Source organism: Gorilla gorilla, chromosome 7 (assembly GCF_029281585.2).
Source record: "Gorilla gorilla gorilla isolate KB3781 chromosome 7, NHGRI_mGorGor1-v2.1_pri, whole genome shotgun sequence".
NCBI lineage: Eukaryota > Metazoa > Chordata > Mammalia > Primates > Hominidae > Gorilla > Gorilla gorilla.
Window position 1 is genome coordinate 9,160,452 of NC_073231.2, and position 16,196 is coordinate 9,176,647.

Sequence of the window (16,196 nt, forward strand, 5' to 3'; positions counted from 1 at the left end):
AAAGTTCGGTGTGTTGCATGGTGAACTCCAGCCTGTATCCTACTGAAAACATTTTATTTAGATCAGTCCTTGATAATGATGCTGCCAGACAATAGATTCACAGTGAGCTCCACATTGAGACGGATAATTAAACACAGTCCATTTCAACTTCCTGTTTTACCTTGTGGTTGTTATTTTACCAAAGAGAGCTAAACCATACTGAGAAGCAGAGTATCCTCTCTGAAGCAGGAGGCAAGGCAGCGAGAGAAACAATTAAGTCTAATTGACTCAGTAGGTGGACGAAACCAGAAAACTGGGACTAGTAAATGAGAGAGTGCCTTTGGTAGATGAGATGCCTGGTTTTGAGCTTGGGGATGATGAAGAGAGACAGATGTGTCAGGGGGACATCTCAAAAGAGCACTCTCCATTAGGTCACAATTGTTAGGGACAGATGTGTGCCTAGACTCCTATAATAAGATCAGATTTAAGAATAAAACAAGCATCCCAGTGTATACCTGAAACATAACACATTTTTTAAAAGCAGTACACAGAGCTGTTGTTCCTTATCAGCTAATCCTACATGTGCAGTAAGAATGTACATACCCTTTGATTGTTTTTAAAGAATTTGCTTACAAAATACTGTATTAGGTCGGTACAAAAGTCATTGCAGTTTTGCCATTAAAAACAATGGCGAAACTGGAATTACTTCTGCACCGACCTAACACAAGTGTGTTTCAAAATGTAATACACGCACATGTATCTACACAAAAAGAAGTCAAAGAGTAAAGATGACCAGGGAAGCATGTGGTGTTTCAGACTTTACATCTACAAATCTCAACTAACGGCAAGTATGCACTTGACTTCTGACACACTGAAATAAATCCTCAAATAAACGACCTATCCCACATCAAACGGCTACTCCCTATAATACGGTTGTAGTAGGGATGTGTGATAAATACGTTTTACATGTGGTTAAGCTTTTGGTTTCATGATGGCAAATTCTTAAATATATTCCCGTTCTAGATGGTAGTGGAGAGTTAAAATTCAGACACATAAACACACACAGGCATATTGGTGCAATATTTTAAAATTAGGATCAGTGTAAACATATAAAACACATTTTATGTATAAATTAATAAAAATATACATTAAATATAAAACAAATATACCATAAAATTTTCCATTCATTAAAATTACTTATGAAAATATTCAGATTTGCAATTATTAATGAATAATCTATATCAGACATCAGCAAACTGTGGCACATGGGCTGGTCATCTAATTTTGCAAATAAAAAGGTCAGAGCTATTTGATGATACCATATGTGGCCTATGATATCCCCATTGTTTTGATCATTTTTCCACAAAACTTGATTTTCTTCTCATTCCTTTCAATTTATCGATTCTAGACCTCCTGTGGTAATTTGAAGTACCTGGACTTTTTCCAGGAATTCTAATGTATTTTCTGCATGAGATAACGCACAAGAAGCATTTTGCACTATAAGTGGCACGGTATAAGCATACAGCAAATCATAACTTTAAAGATCAATACTTCCCGCTAGGAAGACTAACCTAGAAATTCCATGAGAGGGAGGTCATGTGCAGGTCCTACTTCTACCACTATTGACCCTCTGACCTTCATGGGAGTGGTCTAGATCTGAGTCAAATACACCTGAGTAGCACTGTCCAATATGAAATGCTTACCATCGGACTATGTCAATTTTATAGTGTTAATCTTGAGGAGTAAAAGCTCTCATAGTAGTTTGTGTAGGAGAACATAATAGACACTTCAATAGGGCTGCTTAGAATAGCAGATGAGATGCAATGATCAAAAGTCAGATAGTATTTACTTTCAAGAACTGGTATACAATGTAGTTAGCAGAAAAGAATAAATGATTAACATTTACAATATATGGAAGCAACCTGCTTATCCTGTGGGTTTTAAATAACCATAATGTTAAGAATGTTTAGAAAGAATTGATAGGTGGGTGTGTAACAGTATAGGTATGCAATGACCAGATTGATATATCTTAATCAACATTTCAGGAATTGACACCTGTACATACAGAATCCTTATGAGAGGCCGTATCCTCATTTTACAACTGCTTTTATTGTTTAAAATTTTAGAACTCCTCCTTGGGAATTAACTGAAGTCTTCAGTTTAAAATATTTTCCAGTGGTGGCAAACATATGCTAACTGGTCTGATTAATATTATGTTAATGTCGCCCAGCCTCCTGTAGAAATTGACATTACTTCTGAATCCCTTACATGTATAGGGGGTTTACCAAAATTTTCACGTTATATTTATTTTTAAAAAATCAAGGGAAACTAACTCGAACTGGCTCAAAGGGTAATTTTTTACAGAAGAGTTCATAAGCCCTTTAAAACTTTTATTACTACCAGCAACATTACCACTGTGAAAGAGAAAACTCACCACAATGTATATTTAATGAAGCTCATTAATTTATTTTTTCTTATTTCCCTATGCAGAGTCCTAAACCCAATGCAGTTAGAGAAAAGGAACATTAACCAAGGGTTATAAATGTCAAGAACAAAACGGATATCATGTTTAGTTCAAAGGAACACAGGCAGCATTAGCTGTACGCCTCCAGCACTTCTCAAGCTTCTCTGGCAAGCTGGGTTTAGCATTTTTATAAATAGTCTCCATTGCAACATTTCATCACTGAAAAATCCAGACATGAATGTATAAAACCAAAGGAAAGTGTAAATAAGAAATAAATCCTGCTAATTGCGGTTTGCTGATGCCAGAGCCCTTTTGGCAATGACGACCCAGGGGATTCCTGGGCCTGGAAGCCGGCTAAGCAGCATCTTCCACTTCCAAACAGCAGCAGCAACTGCTCCCCAGGCTTGCTGCTTCGGGGCCTTGCTTTTTCCTTTTTCTTTTTTTTCCTCCAATAAGAAAATAAATACACCTTACTTTCGCCAAATGATTGTTAAATAAATTCTTGGCTTTTCAGCAAACATTCTTTTCTCTTCTCTTTCACAAACAATGGAAGCAACAAGCCATTCAATTCTGAGACCCTCATGGGGCACGTACTTCAGGATGTCTGTTGAATATGATACACCCGCATTTTGTATTTTATGAACATTTACTACAGTCATAGACTTGCGGCATCATTGGCCAGACCTTCAGCATCTTTGCCAACTTAGTGCGCCTATGACAGGGGATTATGTGTAAAAATGCAAACAAACAAAACCTTTATTTATGACTGCCCTGAAGGTGTGCAGATTGGCATGCTTTCTGAGCCCAGCCTTTGTCTCCCTATACCGGGCGATATAATGGGGCTTTGGCTCTACCGCATAATCTAGAACTAATTAGGACATTAAGCAGGTGTGATTTAAAAATCAGTGGAACTCAAGGCAGTTCATTCTGATCGATCAGTCGATCTGTCTGTCTGTCTGTCTGTCTACCTACCTACCTATCATCTCTCTCTGGCTCCTTTATATAGCCCTTTTAACCTTTTATCTGAAGAAAAGAGAAATGAACCAGCCTTGATGTTTTGTGCCCAAGATCCTATTGTAATTATTATTATTTATATTTATGTTTTCCATAAGTTATTGGGGTACAGGCGGTATTTGGTTACATGAACAAGTTATTTCGTAGTGATTTGTGAGATCCTGGTGCACCCATCACCCGAGTGGTATACACTGCACCATGTGTGTTGTCTTTTATTCCTCACCCACTTCCCACTCTTCTCTACCAAGTCCCCAAAATCCATTGTATCATTTTTATGCCTTTGTGTCCTCATAGCTTAGCTCCCCCATATCAGTGAGAACATACAATGTTTGGTTTTCTGTTCCTCAGTTACTCCACTTAAAACAATAATCTCCCATCTCATCCAGTTCACTGAAAATGCTGTTCATTCATTCCTTATTGTAATTATTTTTTAAAAGCATAAGTCATTATAAGGCTCAAGCAATGACCTGTTTTTGTCACTCTCTCAATCAAAGGTCAGTGTCTTACCCTAAATAGGATAATTACCACCTGCAAATAGGTTTTCCTGCTTCTGAATCTGATTTTCCTTTCTGTGTCCCTCTGTCTTGTTAAGACACACTCTCATCTTCTGGTGGTGTCTTTTCTTTGGAGTGCAGGTGTCCCCTGCAATCCCACATAGTGGCTGTGCTTTGTGCCCAACCTAAGAAATATGTCTCCGCAAGAAAGGAAAGAAGCCTGAAGGGCATTAAGTGGTGAGGCACAATGGCTAAGCATGATGAGGGAATGCCCTCCTGCAGTGGATCAGCATCATGAAAACAAAAACTCTCCCACACAAAACACATGGATTCACACTTGGTTTACAACCACGCATGAAACAAGAGATCCCTTTCTAGATCACTCTCTTCTCTATAGTCATTTATCTTTCCCCCATCCAAGAATGCTTATTGTCAGATTTACAAATAACTGACCGTCATCTTATCTGATGTTTAGCATGGAGGCAACATAATCTCAGAGGCCAGCCTTTTAGAAAGAGATCACATACAAGAGATACTTAAAAATCATAAGGCCAATAGGATAATAAAAGTTTCAGTTTTGTGGGTCAGTTAGATCTTATTTCAAATCTAGTCTTTTGTCTATTGTCGTACTTTCTGATCCTGTACTTAATCAAATGTCCTCAATGTATTCAACTGTAAAATGGTATCGGTCATGAAGAACTCAGGTGATGGAGTATATATGCACATTTCTGGGAACACGAGAAATGCTTACTATATGGTAACCATTCTTAATCACGGCAATTAATATGTGAGGAATAATGATCATGCAGCTTCTCACTTAGGCCAGTAAAACAAGATTCACGATGACGGTTCCATATTTCAGTTTACATATCGAGAGGGTCAAGAACATGGAGTGACTTATACCAGATACCCAGCTAGTAGATAAAAATCAAGACTTACAAAAAGCTCTTTGTAAAAAATATACAAATGACAATAAAATAAACTCTGACTTCATTTCTCCAGAGTTTCCACTCTTGCCTCTATTTATGTACCTTTCTCAGTCCAAAATTATAGCCCATTAAACACCAATTATTTCAAATTACAGTAGCACAAGCAGCGAGGCTATGCCTTTTAAAAAGACATTACAGTGGGGAGGAGGAAGGGGAGAGAGGCTGCTCCATGGGTACAAAGTTACAGTTAGGAAGAAAGAGTTCTGCTGTTCTACTGCACAGTAGAGTGACTCTACTTAATAATGTATTGTATATCTCAAAATAGCTAGAAAAAGAGGGTTTTGAATAACCTTACCAAAAGTAAAAGATAAACATTTGAGATGATGAATATGCTAATTACCTTGATTTGATCATAACACAATGTATCTAAGTATTAAAACTACTGATTATACCCCATAAATACGTACAATTATTATGTAGGTCAATTAAACAATAAAACTTTATAAAAAACACCACAGTTTTATTTTCATTACATATGGAATTTGAACACTTTAGATTTAAAGAAACCTTATTTAAGGACCAGAATTGTAGATTTTGGTCTATCCATAGCAAAACCATAAATATGCTCTAAGACATTTTAGTTTTGTGCCACTGAGCTTAGAAACACCTACATTTCACATTCTTTGTAGGTAACTGAAAATAAACTGTGCATGAACAGCTATTTTTTACTGTATATTTTTGTACAATATAGCTCTGTGACTCATGCTTCTGCAGATGAGTATTTTATCTTTGTCTCTTTAATTTGAATCCAAAAAAATGAAAAAACATGAATTTTGGCTATATTATTTTCTAGTTAGTAATAGTCCACCAATTTAAATTTAGAAAGCACAACTCAAGCTATTTTTTTCAATAAATGCTAAAAGCTTTATGATGTAGATGTTTTTTGGAGGCAGAAAAGTGCGATATTTGGATTCTTATAAAACAACGTTTTTAAAGACACTCAAAAAAAAAAAGACGACTTCAGATGAGAAAGAATTGGGTCAAATGTGAGATCCAGATGGTCATGTCTGGAAATGGTAGCATTAATTCTATAAACACTGACCTCTTTCATAAACTTCAATAAATGAGTGTAAAATCAATTCAGTCCATAGATATTGAATCACAGAGTTAACATGTCATAAGTAATCAGCAAATTCATCTCCCCAACCCACCTGAAATTTTGTAGATAGTTGAAATACACTTAACATTAAGCATTAAATAAGAATTGTATTTGATGAAACATATAACGATGTCCATTGTCAGGAAAGGAAATCAAGATGGTGAATAATAGACTCAGAACCACACAAGGTAAAACTGTCCTCCAGCCAGAGTGCCCCAAGACCTACAGCGCCACAGCCTCCTAATCGGAGGCTGGGAGAGAGCTGTGCAGTGGCTGTTCCAGGTGAAACTACATTCTGACTCCTCAGTCTCAATTCAGTGCCTTGGCTTTGGTAATCTGCTGCCCTGGTCAGAACAATGTATCCAAGATTAAACCAGGAGTATTGTCATTAAATAAACATTAAAATGTTTATGCAAATTCCATGGCTTTCCCTGGTTCTAAGGAAAACCTAGCTGTGAGTTGTTCAAATGTGTGGGTTTGCAGTTTCTCATCGTAGTGCCTCTTTTCACTTGGCCTCCTGCTCCAGGGAGCTCTTGTCATGAACAGGCTGAAGCCAGCCCGAAGCCTGCACTCAGAAGGGTGTCAATTATTCATCCTCCAAACTTGAGTGGAAACTGCAAGCATATCCTCTTTCTAGTAGATCATCCACCTGGTGATGCCTCATTTGTAACTGTGGAGGCTTTGACACAAGGCATCAACCAGCCTAAGGAAAACATTCTTATACTGGTGATATCACTCCTCTAAAGCAAATACTTTATGTCTGCTTTTGTGACACATTTCCACACATTGAATTTGGCCATGAATAAAAGTTGGCTCAATATAGAGTTAAAAGAGCTTAAAAGTTCCCACAGATTGGATGAGGTGCATTGCTACAATTAATCAGTATGATTAGTGAACATTATTGTTAAAAAAAAGTGTATATGATAATTTGTAAACTTTAACATATTTTTGAGGGATTGTCATAGGATTTGGTTCTCCACATCTTGACATTTATTAGAAGATAGTCAACCCCACATAGAATAAGTCAGTTGCCTGATTCATATTTATGTACTCAAGTAAAAGTTTGTTCTTACAAAATGAATATTTTCTTTGACTTGTTTGAACATTGCGGCCTATTGTAATTGGAAAAGTCAAGCCCAAGTAAACAGGCTTTACCTTCCTCTACTTCTATAACTAAAGATTTGGCTCCCAACTCAAATAGAAAAGCGCGTAGCATTCTGTCTAGGAAAATTCCCCCTGCAGGGTCATTTAATGAACTGTGCTACCTTGTAACACAAGCAATTACAAAGGGAAGAACAAACTCATATGGACTTTTTAAAATTTTGAACCCGTGATTAAAATAACACTTGCATTGAAATTTTAACTGCTGTTTTACATAGACCAAATATCTTCACTGAATGAGAGGAGGCAGACCCTTTAATGTTTTAAGTTTTAGTTTTTTATACCTGACACAATTTGTTTCCTTTATAATTATTTCACTTACTGTTACATTTCTTTTTTCACTGATGGTTTTAAATATCCATTATGCCTCCATTAAAAGAAGGGCAAATATTTTTGCAAATTCAGAAGGACCTAGTGGAATAGAATGTAGATAATGTATTGGAATGTTAATAAGAGATTTAAATGAAGTCATATCTGCAAAGATCTTAAACACAATTCTCTCTTCATATAACATGAAAAGAAGAATCTCAGCAAAGCTTTGTGGGTTGGCAGGGAGACTAGAAGGATATGATTCCATTAAAACTAAAATTGCTGAGGTCTACTCCAGCCCTTGAGCGAATCTCATACTGACAGCATTGAAAATTTATGTTTGTAAATATGACTAAATTAGGCTCATAAGTGGTAAAAAATGCAATACTAAAATGGAAGTCCTCAAGTTTTAACTGATATTAGAAATTCTGAAATCAGTTCTGGGCAATGAATTATTAGAAGTGGATATTTATATAACTATCAGGCAAGAAGGAATCTCTCTGGGTCATGAGTGCCTTCTTTTTTCTTTCAGGAGAATTTTTAAACCATGTGGAAAAGATAACATGTTTCCATAGCTTTGTTGAGTATGACTCCTAGCCTGATCCATTCTGCTGCTCCTAGAAGATTGTACCAGCTCATGCCTGTTAGTCTAGAGCAGTCATGAGGAGGTGAACATTGGCAAAGGTGATTTTCACAATGGGGCACAGTGGGCTAGTTACTGGGGTGCAAAGCGTGGGTGGAAGACTTTGCTCTTAGGCTGATGGTGTGGAGGTGGTCTTAGAGCTGGTATGGAAGAGGTACCTCAGTCCAGGATCTCTTAGGTACCAAAACGCCCCCACAGTGGGTTAGATCACCATTAGCTCATGCAGCCCTTTGCTAAGCTTGGGAGCTCAAGACCAGCAGAGATTTAGAAAGCTAATTACCCTAGATAGCACCAGAGAGCTTGCTTTCCTGAAATGCTGTGATTCATATCCATCTCCATAGTCCTGAGCTACTTGGAAAAGTCATCTGGCTTTAGGGGGCTCTGAGAACCTCAGCTCACACACAGACTCAGAGTCCCAGATTTTGCTTTTAGAGAAAAATACAAACTGACATAATGAAGAAAGGAGAAAGGAAGGGAGGATCATCCTTTATAATAGAGCACATCTTACTATCAGTTCATCATACAAATAATAGTACTTTTATTCTCCCGGGAACCTTATAAGATAAAAGTGTTGCCCTGACTCGTTAAGTGGCGAAACTGTCACTTGGAAATGATTAAAGATCTTCTTCATGATCCTAAGACACAACGGGGCCTGGATTTTAACCCAAACACTGACAGCACCAAAGACTGAACCCTCCTCAGTCATGCCCCTGAATTAAAGTTTTCAACAGTTATAGGAAAGACATCCTGCATCGTAGCCAGGTTAGTGCAGCTTACCCAGCAGTGGCAGGAGATTCCTGAGAAATAGAATAGCCAACATTTGTACATAAATTATAAAAATACTAATAAAATGGCTACTGTGCAGATGTGTAAGACCGAAAAAAAATAAATATCCTGTTTGCTTCTAAAAATGGATTTTAACAACCACTTATGAGCCCTGACAACCCACCTGCTCTACCATATTGGCTCTTAAGCAAGAATCTTATTTCACCAACTCAATTCACTAACGGGTTAAAAATACCCATTTAGGACTATTTTTTCTTTCTTCTTTCTTTGTTCTAGAAGTAAACACTCCTACAACCAGGTTTATTTTAAAAACGTGAATTTGGCTATAATATTTTACAGCAGTTGAGATTAAAATGGCAGGTGCAGAAAATGCATCGGTCAAGTAAATGAATAAATAATCACTTCTAATGTGCCATCTCCAGCATTCATCATGTATCCTGCTGATTCTCTGTTGAACACCACAGATATCTCATTTTATTTTATTGGCAATGAGATGTAAATTGGTGGTTGGTAGTTCTCTGCTTTTAGACAAGATGCTTATATTTAGAGAGCATTTAAAATACAGCAGTGTGGCATTTGAGGCATCAACATTCGTAAGATGATGCTTGAATCTCTCTCTGATCTGAGCCTGAATCCAATCTAGAATACGTTCTTTTACAAAATTCTGTTCTATCTGGTTTTCTTCAACATGCAAGAACAATTTTTGAAAATAGCCCATTATCTTTATTTTTTTTTTTCTTAACACATGTTTCTTTTGCCTCAAACTTCAAGCATGCATAGATTTGGCAATGAATCCTAAAAGACTGAGGTCTACACAATTCAGATTATGAATGATACTTCCAAGAAAATAGTAATTATTTAAGTGAAATGCTAAGAAATAAGATAAAAGTAGTTTAGCTAGTACTTCATTTAAAAGGCACTTTTTAAATCCTAATGTTTTTAAGGCAATATTGTCGGTATACTAACTGAAGACTGGAGAGCCCCCGTGTGTGTGGCAACGTGGAAGGAAGCAGATAGAGCAGTCACCACTTCTAATTACTGGTAATTTCTAATATTAGATCTAATTACTGATAGCAGGGTGATACTCGGCCTCCGCTGGCTCAACTTTTAGAGGGAAACTATCCGCCTATACCCCTCCGGGTTCGGCCGCTGTAGCGGAGCTCGGAAAGAGTGGCGCACGGTCGCGGGGCCGCGCCTCCTTCCCTACCCAGCGATGCTCTCTGACCACCCCTCTTTTCTAGAGTTCTGCCTCACTTCCCGGCGCGGTCGCAGCCCTCAGCCCACTCAGGATAATGGCGACAGCTGAGATACTGAACACTGGTAAAAAATTGTATGAGGGTAAAACAAAAGAAGTCTACGAATTGTTAGATAGTCCAGGAAAAGTCCTCCTGCAGTCCAAGGACAAGATTACAGCAGGAAATGTAGCTAGAAAGAATCACCTGGAAGGAAAAGCTGCAATCTCAAATAAAATCACCAGTTGTATTTTTCAGTTATTATAGGAAGCAGGTATTAAAACTTCCTTCACCAGAAAATGTGGGGAGACAGCTTTCATTGCACCCCACTGTGAAATGATTCCAATTCAATGGGTTTGCAGAAGAATAGCAACTGGTTCTTTTCTCAAAAGAAATCCTGGTGTCAAGGAAGGATATAAGTTTACCCACTTAAAGTGGAGTTGTTTTTCAAGGATGATGCCAATAATGACCCACAGTGGTCTGAGGAACAGCTGATTGCTGCAAAATTTTGCTTTGCTGGACTTGTTATAGGCCAGACTGAAGTGGATATCAGGAGTCATGCTACACAGGCTATATTTGAAATACTGGAGAAATCCTGGTTGCCCCAGAATTGTACACTGGTTGATATGAAGATTGAATTTGGTGTTGATGTAACCACAAAGAAATTGTTCTTGCTGATGTTATTGACAATGATTCCTGGAGACTGTGGCCATCAGGAGATCGAAGCCAACAGAAAGACAAACAGTCTTATCAGGACCTCAAAGAAGTAACTCCTGAAGGGCTCCAAATGGTAAAGAAAAACTTTGAGTGGGTTGCAGAGAGAGTAGAGTTGCTTTTGAAATCAGAAAGTCAGTGCAGGGTTGTAGTGTTGATGGACTCTACTTCTGATCTTGGTCACTGTGAAAAAATCAAGAAGGCCTGTGGAAATTTTGGCATTCCATGTGAACTTTGAGTAACATTTGTGCATAAAGGACCAGATGAAACTCTGCGGATTAAAGCTGAGTATGAAGGGGATGGCATTCCTACTGTATTTGTGGCAGTGGCAGGCAGAAGTAATAGTTTGGGACCAGTGATGTATGGAAACACTGCATATCCAGGTAGCGGCTGTCCTCCCCTCACACCAGACTGGGGAGCTCAGGATGTGTGGTCTTCTCTTCGACTACCCAGTGGTCTTGGCTGTTCAACCATACTTTCTCAAGAAGGATCAGCTCAATTTGCTGCTCAGATATTTGGGTTAAACGATCATTTAGTATGGAGCAAACTGTGAGCAAGCATTTTGAACACATGGATTTCCTTGAAGCAGGCTGACAAGAAAATCAGAGAATGTAATTTATAAGAAAGAATGCCATTGAATTTTTTAGGGGAAAAACTACAAATTTCTAAATTAGCTGAAGGAAAATCAAGAAATATGAAAAGGTAATTTTAAATTAGAGAACACAAATAAAATGTATTAGTGAATAAATGCTTCTCTAGATCCATATTAATAAACATGAACACCTAAAAAAAATAAAAATAAAATTAAGGGAAACTATCATGCTTAACTTAACATGACATCTGCATTTGAAACATTTTATACATTTTAAATTTATGACACAAAAATTCTCCCTGCTCCTTCCTGACTCCAGGGCAGGCACATGCCCAGTGTTCTCAGGTGTTGGAGATTGGCAGCATATGAGAAGGACAGACTGTAGACGGAGAGTTCTGATATGAACTGAGATCAGACAGCACTTAAAGTCATGGTTAGGACTCTCGGCCTTGAAATCAGACTACCAGGGTCTCCCTCCTTGTTCCACAATTTATTTATTTAACTTCTTGGGACCTCAGAATCACCATCCAGAAAGGGTAATCATGAGAAAGCCACCTCTTGGGATTCTTGTAAGAGTTCATTGAAAATGAAATACAGTGTTCTATGTTCAGATGAATGCTTGGTGCTTAGAAAATATTCAATTAATATTATTTGTAGTTAATGTAAAGAAGCTATCCTGCCACTGTTTCTCATATATGAAGATGATCTAAATTATAATCCCCGGTTTCTAATACCAAACATGCACAACAAAATCTGTGGTTTAAAAGCAGTCAACCATAGACAATAAAGTATGAATTTCAGCTCTGTGTCTATGTAGGTCTCCGGCTCTGGGTGATTGTTACCTATACTCTCGTATCTAATATTGATAGTACTGTGTATCCCCAGACTTTACAAAATAACGCATTTAAACGCCTGGCACCTGGTTTACATTGGATAAATGCTAAAGCCACCTCACCTATATAATTTTACTGTGCATCTACCTGGGATCTACCAGCAAAGCTTTTGCTCACAGTCTGGCACCCTAGGTTTGGGAATAAACTGTTTTTCTTACTCCAGTGTGGGGAAGTTTGTGTTGCATTTTTGAATGCTGGCATACTAGCTGTATGTCAGAATTTAGCACGTTCCAGAATGTACTTATTTATGATCCTGTATAAGATAAAGGTTGATTGTATAGCAATGCTCCCAACATAGTTCATGTAGTAAATTTTTAAAGTTATCCCTGTGTAATTTAGGAAGAGATGCCATTTTGGTTCTTGCTATTTTGTTTATGGAAAATAAGTCTAACTCTCTTAATTTCTTTTAGTACTCTTTTATTTTACAGACATGCCTAAGTAATAGAATTTAGTAGTAGCCATCAGATCTGTTCTGCCAGAGAAAAATGTACCCGAAAAACGTATCTTAAAGACGCTATTTCTCTCTTCCCTTCATGTGCAACTCAACGGAGGCCAAGTTATAGTGATGAAAAGAAAACCAGGATTATGTGTGAATCTTCAGAGAATTCTAGGAAGAAAACATGCGATGAGTTTTGTGGGAAAATACTAAGCTCCATCACTTGCGATATCCAACATTCAGTTCTTTTGGACAAACAAGACAAATATATACAGTTCAACATAATAACAACATTCTATCACATCCAAGCTGAGAGCCAAATCTGAGAGCACAACACATTCAAAATAGCCATAAAAACAATAAAATAACTAGGAATACAGCTAACCAGGAAGGTGAAATACCTCTACCACGAGAATTACAAAACAGAAAGAAATCAGAGATGACACAAACTAATGGAAAAACATTCCATGCTCATGGACAAGAATAATCAATATTGTTAAAATAAATAGCCATACTTCCCAGAGCAATTTACAGATTCAATACTATTCCTTTCAAACTACCAATGACATTTTTCACAGAATCAGAAAAAAACTCTTCTAAAATTTATTTGGAACCAAAAAAGAGACTGAAAAGCTAAGGCAATCCTAAGCAAGAATAACAAAGCTGGAAGCATCACACAGCCCAACTTTAAACTATACAACCAAGCTACAGTAACTAAAACAGCATGGTACTGGTACAAAAGCAGACACATAGACCAATGCAACAGGTTACAGAACCCAGAAATACAGCCACATTTCTATAACCATCTGATATTTTACAAAGCCAGCAACAAGAAGCAACAAGGAAAGGACTCCCCTATTCAATAAATGGTGCCTAGGGTTGCAGTGGCTTTGCCTGTCATGGCCACGGACCTTCACGAAGGTGGGCCTCTTTCCACACCAGGCTTTCTTACTACTTCTTGGTGTGCACTTGTTTTTACTCCTTTCTTTGAGAATGTTTTCCAATTTTCTTTCCAATTCAGGCCTTTGACTCCCTGCAAGTTTATGTGTTGTGGGTGGGACCCCATCCCTTGGTCTATGAAGTTTGTGATCTTGAAAAGTGAACCTAATTTTCCCGCCACAGTGCTCCGCTCAAGGAATAACAAACAATCCAATCCCCTAAAGTTGTGTAGGGGCCACTGGAAAAATGTTGTGTCTCTTTTTGGCTAGAAACTAACCTGAGGAAATCTGAAGCAGGACCTTAAGCAGCCATGTTACCGACATGAGGGTTGAGCTCACTTAAAAATGGGCCCGACACAGAAGCCTAGTTAAGACATGGAGAGAGAGGCCAGAATCTGGTACCACTGTGCAAGCCAATAGTTTGAGTATTTTCTGACGCAGAACTTCAATTTCCTTCATTAGCATCCTGTGCTCAACATTTCACTTTGAGATTCCTCCAGTTTGGGTGGCATTCTCTGACGCTGACCTACAAAATTCCAACAGATATACTTTTTTTCAAAAAAAAAAATTTTTAGCTTGCATTTAGCAACAATTGGTTCATCTTATTCGAAAAGGTAGACTAATTTTATGTTAGTTTTCCTTTATTTTTTTAAAATAAAAGATTGTTTATCCAACTGTCCTTCATAGTGTGTGTCTCAAAGGTTAATCCTAAATCCTATCTCACTAGAAAAGTGGTGACATTGTTACCCAAGATTCACTGCCTGGTTTTAATTTTAATTCTTTCTATATGGAGATCCCTTCCTTCGTATTTTCTAACAGAATTTCCTTCCTTATTTTATTCTTTCCTTCCTCCTTCCTATCTTTCTTTCCCATAGGTATTTATGAAATAAACACAATTAGCCAGACACAAAACTAGAGAGTAAATGTATAGAAGTGAAAAATAATAGTGATAAAACAAGCAAACACATCCTAACTACACCGCTATAAAGGTGCATGGTCCCTAAGAGTTCTAAAATTCTTAAAGCAGTCCAGTAGCAACAAGGAATTTGCTTTAAAAAATACAACTCTAGTTTCAATTCCAGAGACATTTCGTCTTTTCATCTCCACTCAATATTCAGCAGTAGTACAGCAAATCAGTCTATCTTTGAACTCATCAGCTGTTCTGAATATCCTTCATTTTCTATTCCCGTTCCCTGGGCAGTTGTGGTTGCTGTCTGTGCTTTGGGTGATCACGCACCCATTCAGCCATACACCACACTCAACAGTTGTCAGCACGTCCATGCAAGAAACTGTTGAATAGAGTCTCTTATGGCCCTCTTTTAGACTACTGTTTTCTAATCTTTTGTAATTATATGGGACACTCAATTTATAATCAATGGGTCCAGAACCAAAAGGAACAATTCTAGGAAGCGCTGCCAAGAAGCTGCATTCAATTACACCGATGCCCATTACTATGGGGTATTTTGTCACTCAGTACCATGCGTTCCAGGCGTACTTGTAATATTTAAAGTGACCAAGTGTTTCCAAAGCTAAATTTCAACAGGTCTCTCCAGCAAACCTTTCCACCCACTTGTTTTGTGCTCTCTGCCAGCACATTTGAGTTCATATAGAGTTCACTATGATTAAAAAGGGATGCAAATTATATATGTATATGGAATATATGTGTATATATGTGTGTGTATGAATATATATATATATATATATATCCATACACATACATAAGCCATTAAGCTATTGCATAATTTGACATTCAAACACCCAAGCGGAAAATATAATATAGCACTGTCATATACAATTTTTTTCTTTTGTCTTAGAAGTATAGCATAACAGGTCAGCAGGTACCAAATTCTTTAACCTTCAATGTCCTTGATCATGGAGTAATTATGAGTAACTAAGAATTAATTGCACCACAATAGATGATCATGATTTAGTTTTCCTTCATATTTACAGGACCTAATCTATGTATTTGTTTTAGGCTGGAAAAAATAGAACCTATTCTCCCAAATGATAACACAGAAGAGGCATTTTGTATTATAGTAATATAACTACTACACTGATATCATTTTGAAAGATAGAATAAATTTTGTTTCAAAATATGGTAAAAATTTCACCTTTTCCCTCCTCCCCCAGCTCTTTATCAATTTCTGCTCCAGCTCCATCCCCTCTCTCCTCCCCACCATCTCCCACACCATCTCCCTGGTTCCCAGACACCTACACCAGGACACAGTCATAGCTGTTCTGCTTGCAGAAATTATTTCTATCATTTACTGATACAAAGTTTTTAGTTTGAGGCATTGCTCACAATCATACTGTTTCAAAAAAAAAATACAGCACTACTTATTGCTGTCAATAGTAATGTTGACGCCTCTGCTCAGGAGAATAAAGTGTGCATGGAGAGGTTGGAGGCCACATCTTCTTTTACAGGGGAAAGGACATTCATTGGGATGTGGACA

General features: G+C 37.6%; 1 protein-coding gene, 1 long non-coding RNA gene and 1 pseudogene across 3 annotated transcripts in view; 1 reads left to right on the forward strand and 2 right to left on the reverse strand.

Moving 5' to 3' along the window:
* CSMD1 (CUB and Sushi multiple domains 1) overlaps positions 1–16,196 on the reverse strand; it is a 2,071,408-nt gene that overhangs the window by 1,861,873 nt on the left and 193,339 nt on the right. The window lies entirely within an intron of this gene.
* LOC134759052 (uncharacterized) overlaps positions 1–16,196 on the reverse strand; it is a 62,098-nt gene that overhangs the window by 23,952 nt on the left and 21,950 nt on the right. The window lies entirely within an intron of this gene.
* On the forward strand, positions 10,143–11,632 carry LOC101144237 (bifunctional phosphoribosylaminoimidazole carboxylase/phosphoribosylaminoimidazole succinocarboxamide synthetase-like; annotated as a pseudogene).